General features: G+C 49.6%; 1 pseudogene; it reads right to left on the bottom strand.

Annotated features, from left to right (window-relative positions):
- Positions 1-872: 872 nt before the first annotated feature.
- LOC113608987 (60S ribosomal protein L14 pseudogene) lies at positions 873-1,439 on the bottom strand (annotated as a pseudogene).
- Between the last annotated feature and the right edge of the window lie 9,342 nt (positions 1,440-10,781).

Below are 10,781 nucleotides of genomic sequence, written 5' to 3'. Positions count from 1 at the left end.
GCGCAGCAGGCAGAGGGAGTGACAGAAGAAGACACAGCAGAGGCTTCAGAGGTCTGGTGATGTTCTGTCCTCGATCGGGGTGCTATACAAACATGTTCATGTTGTGAAAACTTTGTAGCATACATTTGTGACCTGTGCATTTCTTTTTGGCATGTGTGCTATATTTGAATTAAAAGTTCTAATAGTTAAAAATCCCCTCCTTCCTTCCACCCCGCTGCCCTATTCAGGTCTTATCAACTTTGTACTAGGTGATTGCCCCTACTCTCCCCTCTTCCCCAGCCCGTCCTCCAGACAGCAGCCAGGGGAGTTCCTAGGACACACTTATAAGACCATGTCCCTCCCTGCTTTAAACCCTTCCATGACTCCCTATTGCTCCCAAGACTAGATCCAAGCCTTTAAGGACTTTCTTGGCGCCAACTCTGCTTCTTCTGCAGTCTCGTATCTACCTGCCCTCTCTGCTCCTTGCACCATTAACGAGCATCTCAGAACATGCTGCTTCAAACCTCCAAGTCTTTGCACGCACTGTCCTCTGCCTGACAGCCTGACTGCCCCGACACACTCTTGCCCTCCAAGGTTCAGCTCTGATGGCCCTGCTCATACCTAGGGGTCACGAGGCTTTTAGATCAGAGATGATTTTCGGGGTTTTGGGGTTTTTTTTTTCAGTTTTTCCTTTGTCTTTTTTTTTTTTTAACATCTTTATTGGAGTATAATTGCTTTACAAGGATGTGTTAGTTTCTGCTGTATAACAAAGTGAATCAGCTATACATATACATATATCCCCATATCTCCTCCCTCTTGCGTCTCCCTCCCACGCTCCCTATTCCACCCCTCATTTTTTTTTTTTTCAAAAAGAACCTTTATTCTGTTTATAACAGCCTCGTATGCTCTCATGCTTTCTTGCCAGATACCTTTGGAGCAGGTGACTTCTTACCCGTAGCGGTCATCTTTTTTGCTGGAACCTTTGCAGCAGCTGCCGTAGCTGCCTCCTTAGCAACAAGTGCTTTCTTGGGAGAAGTCTTCAGGGGAGCTGCCCTTTGAAGTTTCTTAACTTCAAGCTTGATTAGTCTGTTCCTCATTTTCCTCGCCTTCGTGACTTTATAGCGATCAAAGTCTGTCATCCTGGCTTTCTTTTCTCTGGCTTCAATCTTCTTGGCCCACCTTGTGGCTGCCCACTTTGCCTTGATATCTGCCTTCTCCCAGGCTTCTCGACAGACTTCTGCCGGGCACTGTGTGGGAACTTGAGGGGAAAGTCAGTGAGCTGCAATGCATTTGAAAGGCATAGCCTGTCTCCTTACTTGAGTGCAAGGTCCATCCACCAAAGCCCTGTTCTGATCAATAATATCTACAATCGCGACCAGCCTCCCGGCATGAGACCCAAAGGAGACGTAGGCCACCCGGCCAACCTCCACGAAGCGCCTGAAACACCATATTGACAGCATTCGGCGAAAAGGAAAGACCACCCCATATTTTTGTTTTGTTTGTTTGTTTTGGGTTTTTTGCCAGGCTTTTGGGATCCTATATCCCTGACCAGGGATCGAACCTGTGCCTCCTGAAGTGGAAGCACAGAATCCTAACCACTGGACCACCAGGGAAGTCCCCAGAGATGATTTTCTTCTAGTCAACACACACACACACACACACACACACACACACACACACACACACACACGATTTGTAAAATACAAGAGAAGGCATTGAGTACTACACAAAAGCTTGACCGCTCACCTCAGGACCTGTTTCTCCCTCTGGGACACCCCAGGGCACTCCTAGACTGGGAAGAACTGAGAAATCCTGGGCTTTGAACAAAGACTGCCCCTCTCCCAGTGGGTAAGGGTGAGGCAGGGACCCCAAAGGTCCCGAGCTTGAGCCCTGCCCTTCTTCTTTACCTGCAGCCCCAGTCCCCACCCCTCTCCTCTGCCCAGCCAGCTCTCAGCTCCCTCCTCCCACCACCATTTCCGGAGGATTCCCCACCCCCACTCTGTAGCGTAGCAAAAGGGGAAGTGGGGTTGGATGGGGAACTTTCCAGGGAGGCGAATTTAGGTCAGTCCCACCAGCAGGTCACACCACCAATGCTCCCACAGACCCCTGGGAGACTCAACCAAGCCTGTCTCCTGCTACCCCTGCCTCTCAGCCCATAGCCTCACCGGAACAGACACCAGGCAGGCTCACTGCCAGCAGAGCACATCACCCAGGTTCCAGCCCCAGCTCAGCCATTCACAGGCTGTGTGACCTTGGGCAAGTGCCCGAACCTCTCTGTGCCTCAGGTTCCTCGCTTGCAAAAGCACAGGAGTACGCATCTCACGGGGCTGTTGAGGGATCAGATGAGTTCATTTAAAATAATGACTGGGGCTTCCCTGGTGGCACAGTGGTTAAGAATCCACCTGCCAATGCAGGGGACACGGGTTCGAACCCTGGTCCGGGAAGATCCCACATGCCACGGAGCAGCTAAGCCTGTGTACCGCAACTACTGAGCCTGCGCTCTAGAGCCGCTGAGCCACAACTACTGAGCCTGCATGCCTAGAGCCCGTGCTCCGCAGCAAGAGAAGCCACTGTGATGAGAAGCCCACGTGCAGCAACGCAGCCAAAAATAAATAAATAAATTTATTTTAAAAAATAAAATAAAATAATGTCTGCCATGTAAATTCCCCATGATGGTTTCTGGCTAATGTTATTATTTTGAATAGGTGAGAAACGGAGGACAAGGCCTTCATTTGAGAAATAATCAGTAAATGCAATTTTCCCCTCCCCAGTCCTCCTCTTTTTCCTCTTGCTGCTCCTGCCCCAGCAAGCTCTGGAGGCCAAGCTCAAGGTCTGAATTAATCCTTCACCTGCTGACCTTCAGCCCCATCTGTCCAGCAAAGTTGCACAGTGGCCTCCCTTGCCTGGGTGCTGAGGGCGGTCCCTGCCGTTTGGGGGCCCATCCCCCCTCCTCTTGCCCTCATCCACAGAGGCGGGCAGCCACGGGGCCTCCTACCACCCCACAGCTCTACCCTGGGCTGACACTAGGGACACGCAGACAGACACAAGGAATCTCCAGTGCATGCCTCCCACGGACACCTGGACATCTCCTGTCCAATCCAGCCCCTTCCCTCCCAACCTGCTGGTGTTCTGCGCTCCCCACTCAGGGACACCCAGCTGGCTACCAGGCCACAGAGAGACATCGTGCTAGGTGCAGAGTCAAAGCCTGTCCTGCAATCTCCCTCCCACCCCTCTCTCTTTCCTTTCCCCAGTCCCTCCAGTATCCAGACACCCTCCTCTCAGAAAACAGGCCCCTTTCACTCTGTTCTCTCCGTGCACTGCCCATGCTGAGCTCCGTGACCCTCCAGATTGCTAATCAGAGCATGATGCCCTCCTATGAAAACCGACTGTGGCTCCAGGAAGTCTCAGCCCCAGGGCCCCTAGGCCTGAGTGGACAGCCTCCCGCAGGCTGTCCCCTTGGGTCACACTGGGCTTTTGTTTTCAGTGGAACCCCCTCTTGGCCAGCCCTCTGCATCCCTGCCCACCTGTCCCTTCAGCTGAGGGACATTCAGTCCTTGGGAAGGTTATCCCGACCTCCTAGCCACATCCTGGACATCCTGTTCTCAGCCCCGCCACACACACACACACCCACCACGTTGACCTGGAATTACCAAGGGGTCTCCTCATAAGCTTCAGTTCACAGGCCCCAGAGAAAAGACCCTGCAGTTAACACTGGCACCAAAACCCCAGAGCGAGGAAATAAAAGGGTTGATTGGAACGAACCATAACTTTCAAAACAGAGTCCAAATTATGACAAGGAATTCATTCACTTTATCGTGAACAAGATGTGGGTTATAACTGAAACTACAGGTAACTCTTGAAACAAATTCATTGGGTGCTTTTTTATGGAGGGTGGGGCATTCCCCCCCATGAATTTGTATTTAATAATTCACATGTAATCTTCCAATAGCATTCTGGCAAGAGTCATTTTGGGGGACAGACAGACACACACACACACAAAGAAAACAAAACATAAAAAGTGGGAGGGTATGGTGAGTTGAATTGTGTCCCCCCCTCAAAAGATAGGCTGAAATCTTAACCTCCAGTACCTGTGAATGTGACCTTATTTGGAAATAGGGTCTTTTAAAAAGATATTTATTTATTTCTTTGGTTGCGTCGGGTCTTAGTTGCGGCTCGTGGGCTCCTTAGTTGTGGCATGCAAACTCTTAGTTGCGGCATGCATGTGAGGTCTAGTTCCCTGACCAGGGATCAAACCTGGGCCCCCTGCATCAGGAGCGTGGAGTCCTAGCTAATGCACCACCAGGGAAGTCCCTGGAAATAGAGTCTTTGCAGATGTAATCAAGGTACGATGAGGTCATCTTGGGGTAGAGTGGGCCCTAAATCCAATGACTGGTGTACTTATAAGAGAAATTTGGAGAGAGCAAAACACACACACAGAGAAGTGAAGACAGGCAGACACAAGCGATGCTACTGCAAGCCGAGGAACGCCTAGGAGCGCCGGCAGCCACCAGAAACTAGGCAGAGGGAGGAAAGATTCTTCCCTAGAGCCTTTGGAGGAAGCGTGTCCCTGCCCACACCTTGATTTTGTCTGTTTGTTTGTTTGTTTTAGCGGCGCTGTGAGGCTTGCAGGATCTTAGTTCCCTGACCGGGGATTGAACCCATGTCCCCTGCAGTGGAAGCACAGAGTCCTAACCACTGGACCGCCAGGGAAGTCCCTTGATTTCTGGATTTTGAACTTTCAGAACTATGAGAGAATATGTTTCTATCTTTAAGCCAACCAGTTCATGACAGTGTGTTACCACAGCCCCAGGCAAACCACACACAGGTCTCAGGGTCTGATTCATTTTGCATTTGAGTCACGCTCCCTGGAGCAACCAATCCTGCCTTTGCCAATGGCCCCCTTCTCCATGTTTAATTATGTCTTGGACTGACCACCAAGTCTTTCTTTGTCAATGACTTATCAGCGTTTTTGGTCCCTCTCTATAGCCTCTTCCGTCTACCGATTGGAATCTCACCAGGTTGCAAGATTTGTCATATCATTTTGCGATCGACTTGCAGTGTGTTAGCATTGTGTTTTTGTGGAATGTTTATAATATCCCACAAGCAGAGAATGACTGATTCCCACCCCATCCCCCCAAAAAGTCATGTCCCATGGGTGTGGCTCAGTTCTGGGAAAAAACTTGGAAGTTTGAGTGGGGACCAATTTCCTAAATTATCAATTTAGTAGGAAACAGTTTTCATATTGTGACCATTCTAATGTCTCCCCATATTTCAAAACTATCCTCCTTGAAGATGTGACAGCTCTAGGGATCTCCCCAAAACTGCATCTAAAAAGATGGATGACGCAAGTGCTCTTGGGACAACTGGGAACACAAACCTGGATCCCTACTTCACACCACGCCTCAACATAAATTCCTGATGGATCAAAGTTTTACATGGGAAAAATCAGATCATAAAAGCACTATGAAGAAAACACATGGGGACTTTTTTAAAATAATAATTTGAGAGTAGGTAAGGCTTTTTTTTTTTTTTTTTTTGGCTGTGCTGCAAGGCACGTGGGATCTTAGTTCCCCGACCAGGGACTGAACCCAGGTCCTTGGCAGTGAAAGTGCTGAGTCCTAACCACTGGACTGCAGGGAATTCCCTGTAAGGCCTTTCTAAGAAAAATAAATTAAACATAAAAACCGCAAAAGAGGGTTTCCCTGGTGGCGCAGTGGCTGAGAGTCCGCCTGCCGAGGCAGCGGACACGGGTTCGTGCCCCGGTCCGGGAAGATCCCACATGCCGCGGAGCAGCTGGGCCCATGAGCCATGGCCGCTGAGCCTGCGCGTCCGGAGCCTGTGCTCCGCAATGGGAGATGCCACGACAGTGAGAGGCCTGCGTACCGCAAAAAAAAAAAAACCGCAAAAGAAAAAGGTGGATAAGTCCAACTTCCTAAAATCCAAATAGACTTGTGGGGAGAAAACATTATAAACAAGGTAAAAATACAACTCGGGGGGTACAGAAATATTTATAATAGAATGCTACTCAGCCATAAAAGAGAATGAAATAATGCCATTTGCCACAACATGGATGGACCTAGAGATTCTCATAGTAAGTGAAGTAAGTCAGACAGAGAAAGACAAATATTATATGATATCACTTATATGTGGAATCTAAAATATGACTCAAATGAACTTATCTATGGAACAGAAACAGACTCACAGACATAGAGAATAGACTTGTGGTTTCCAAGGCTGTGGGGAGGGATGGATTGGGAGTTTGGGATTAGCAGATGCAAACTAATACATAGAGAATGGATAAACAACAAGGTCCTACTGTATAGCACAGGGAACTACATTCAATATCCTGTGATAAACCGTAATGGAAAAGAATACGAAAAAGAATGTATATATACGTATAACTGAATCACTTTGCTGTAAAGCAGAAATTAATACAACATTGTAAATCAACTATATTTCAATAAAGTAAATTTTAAAAAATGCAACTGGGGTGAGTGTGGATATTACAGCTTGTATCAGAGAATAAGTCATTTCCTTAATATTAAAAAGAGTTTCTAGGTGTATTTTATCATAAGTTTTAAAGCCTCTCTAACTAAAACAAAACAAAACTAAAGAAAAAAATTTTTTCCAGGAAAATATAGAGATCCACCTTTTAAAGACCGAGAGGATGCGCAGCCTCACCCCAAATAATAAAAACGCAAATTAGAACTGCAAGATTTTTAACCTCTCAGATTAGCAAAGTCCGATAGTTCTGCCATTGTGGAGGGTGGGAGTCTTGCTACAACAGCTGTCAAAATTCTACCCTCCCACACGCCCTGACTAGCAATTCTACTCCTAGGAACTTATGATGATCTACTCACCCCGACTCAACATCACCTCTGCACCAGGTTACTCATTACACCGTTACTTAGATTAGAAGCAAACTTCTTGTCCGTGGATAGGGGACTTGTTCCCTTAAAAAAAAAACGTGGTGAGAGCTGCCCAGCTCTGTGGCTACAGTAAAAACCCTTGACTTGAAGAGTGTAAATTGAGGAATTGGATAGCATGTGAATTATATCTCTAAGGCTGTTACGTAATAATAATAAAACAAAACACTCACTCCCCCTTTCCAAAAAACAAAAACAACAGCAACAAAAAAGACTTCTTTATGTATGGATATCAAAGCACTCCTAAAAGTATTAAATTAAAAAACAAGATTCAGGTGCCTCAAAAAGTTCACATAGGGCTTCCCTGGTGGCGCAGTGGTTGAGAGTCCGCCTGCCGATGCAGGGGATACGGGTTTGAGCCCCGGTCCGGGAAGATCCCACATGCCGCGGAGCGGCTGGGCCCGTGAGCCATGGCCGCTGAGCCTGCGCGTCCGGAGCCTGTGCTCCGCAACGGGAGAGGCCACAACAGTGAGAGGCCCGCATAGTGCAAAAAAAAAAAAAAAAAAAAGTTCACATAGAGTTACCATGTGACCCAGCAATTCCTCTTCTGGGTCTATACCCAAAGGAATTGAAAGCAGACACTCAATGAGATAGTTGTACACCCATGTTCATAGCAGCATACTTTACAACAGCCAAAAGGTGGAAGCAACCCCAGTGTCCATCAACAGATGAGTGGGTAAACAAAATGTGGTCCATCCGTGCAATGGAACAGCCCGGATGAACCGTGAGAACATGATGCTCAGTGAAGTAAGCCAGACACCAAAGGACAAATACTGTCTGATTCCACTTCTAGGAGGTCCCTAGAGGAGTCAGATCCATGGAGACAGAAAGTAGATGGTGGGGGCCAGAGGCTGGGGGAGGGGGATGGGGAGAGTGTTTAATGGGGACAGAGTTTCAGTTTGGGAAGATGAAAAGTTCTGGAGACGGATGGTGGGGTTGCTGTACAACAAAGTAAATGCGCTTAATGCCACTGAACTGGACACTCGAAGTGGTTAAAATCGTACATTTTATGTTACGTCTATTTTAACATCCATTTTAAAATATCAAGATGCAAAAGCATGAATAAGGTGCAAGTTATTCTTTCAAAATAAAGAAAGAAAAGAAAAGAAGATGTTCATTTCTACACAGAGACTCTTTCAGGAAGCTGAACCCGTGAATTGAGCTGCTGGGGGCCTGGGAGACAAACATGGTGGGAGAAATTTGACTGTTATAGGAAAGCCTTGGGCAGCTTTTGAATGGTAGATATTTACTGTTCCAAAGCGGAAACGTTTTAATCAGAGATTGTCATCTCCTATTTGAAAAATGCTTTTAAAATAGTAGTCCTGGGCTTCCCTGGTGGCGCAGTGGTTGAGAGTCCGCCTGCCGATTCAGGGGACGCAGGTTCGTGCCCCGGTCCGGGAGGATCCCACATGCCGCGGAGCAGCTGGGCCCGTGAGCCATGGCCGCTGAGCCTGCGCGTCCAGAGCCTGTGCTCCGCAACGGGAGAGGCCACAACAGTGAGAGGCCCGCATACCGCAAAAAAAAAAAAAAAAAAATAGTACTCCTGGGAATCCCCTGGAGGTCCAGTGGTTAGGGCTCCAGGCTGTCACTGCCGAGGGCCCGAGTTCGATCCCTGCTCGGGACCCCGCAAGCCGAGCGGCGCAGCCAAAAAATAAATGAAATGAAATAAAATAGGACCCCCAAGTTCCTCCTAATCAAATCTAAGAGAGGGGATGGTGTCTTCGATCGGTGGGTATCGGCATGAGGGCTCCCATCCTGGCTACGTCACCGCGGGCAAATCATCTCCCCTCCCAGAAAGATGATCAACCACCACGTTTTCCTCGGGACCATCCTGGTTTGAGTCCAGGCACCAGGTGGTTGGTCCCAGTACCTCAGGGCTCAGAGGTTTTTATCTGCTGAATCACACAGACCTTGCGGGCATGCAGGTGAGGATGAGGGGAAATGGCAAGCTTCTCAGATGCTCTCAGGGTGTCGGAGCACCAGGCAGGAGTCAGGAACCAGGGCTTCCTGTGAGCCGGAAGGTAAGGGTGAGTGGCGAGTGGTGCACACACAAGAGGTACGGGGGTCCTTTCCCTTGTCTCACCGACGGCGACCAGGCCAGCCCTGACCTCCCCAGGGACAGAGATGAAGGGGGGAGGAGAGAACCAGCCCTGGGGGAATGGGTGAGTGGAGAGTCTGAGTGAAGGAAGATGAGGGTCCTCTGTGCCCCCACCCACCCAGCAAAGGGAAAGAAAGCTGACAGAGAATAAGAGATCTGAAGGAGATGGCTTCCAAGACAACTCCTCCCCGCAGCTGTGTGGCCTAGGGCAGCTTCCTGCACCCCTCTGGGCTCGAGTCCTCATCTGTGAAATGGGAATTTTCACTGCACTTGCTTCACGGACATGGCTGCATAGGTTCATTTCTGTAAACCTCTCAGCACAGCGCCTGGCATCAACCTGACCGTGGAACTCAAACCCGGTTATAGCCTCTGGGGCTCCGGGAGCTGAGAGAGGGCTAGACTGGTGGCAGAGGGAAGCTGGGTGCTCTGAGCACCTACTCTGGGCAGGTGAGGACACAGGCATGGAGCCAGGAGGGCACTGGGGTGGGGGTAGAGGGGAAGCAGCGGGATTAGAGAGGAGCTGGACGCTGTTCTGGGGGGGAAGAGGGTGAGATCCAGCACCTGCTGGGCAGGGGAAGCTAAGGCTGCGGTCTGTCCCTGCTCAGATGCAGGAACACAGGCACCCACAGAAACCTAGACAGACAATGGACACACAGACACCCCCAAAGACGGACTGACACACAGATGGACACACACACACCTAGAGACACACCCAGACAAATACACAGAGACACACAGAGACAGACATACACATACACTCCCAGATACACAAGAAAACACAGAGAAACACACAGAGATTTAGACGGACATAGAGACACACAGACACACCCAGACAGGCACACCCAGCAAGCGCTCTTTCTAAGCCTTTTCTCAGGCAAACTCCACTTCTTGCCTTGCCTCCCTTCATCCTCTCTGCCTTTAATGAACATTTATGAAGCACCACTGTATGCCGGGCCGTGTTCTAGGTGGCACAGGGTGGGTTTAAGAACCAAGAGGGCCACATGGACATGCAGGAAAAGTATTTCAGCAGAGGGAACAGCCAGTGCAAAGGCCTCTCCTGTCCCCCATCCTCCCCCATCCCATCCCGTCCCCCAGCCCTGACTCAAGCCATTTGGAATGAGAGGAAATACGGAGAGAGTGGTCCCCGTAGGATCCCCCTACCCCAGTTGGCCTGGTTATCTTCCATTCCATAGAAGAGGATGCCACGGGGCTCAGAGAGGCTGTGTCATATACCCGAGGTCACACAGCACAAATGTGGGCTCAGAGCTGCCTGAATTGAGGGCCTCTGTCCGGCCACGGGCCTGAGACAGCAGACACCTGCCCAGTGTGAGGGGCTGGCGTGAGAGTCACTAAGGTGGACACTCCAGGGCACGGAGAGGCAGTGACAGATAGAGAGACATCTGGGACTTCGGTCCCTACCCCACCAGAACAGGGGAGCAGCAGCCCCTGAGGCCACTAGAGGGGGCAAAGGGTCCCAAGGAGTGGGTGATGGGGACACATAGCAGGGATTGTGGGTCTGACCTGGATGGGTCCTCAGGATGCTGATTTGGAAACTGCGTCAAGATAGGAGGGGGTCTGACAGTGCAAGCAGGTCTCTGGATGGGAGGTTGGGGCTCTGTCTGAGTCTCCTATTGCTGCAGTAACAAATCATCACAACATGGTGGCTTAAAACAGTACACATTTTACCTGATAGTTCTGGAGGTCAGAACAAAAATGGGTCTCACTGGGCTAAAATCAAGGTGTCAGCAGGGCTGGATTCCTTCTGGAAGCTCTTGGTG

Source organism: Aethalodelphis obliquidens, unplaced genomic scaffold (assembly GCF_003676395.1).
Source record: "Aethalodelphis obliquidens isolate GAN/ISIS:26980383/991018 unplaced genomic scaffold, ASM367639v1 scaffold53, whole genome shotgun sequence".
In the NCBI taxonomy this organism is placed as follows: domain Eukaryota; kingdom Metazoa; phylum Chordata; class Mammalia; order Artiodactyla; family Delphinidae; genus Aethalodelphis; species Aethalodelphis obliquidens.
This window is presented reverse-complemented; position numbering and strand designations above follow the sequence as displayed.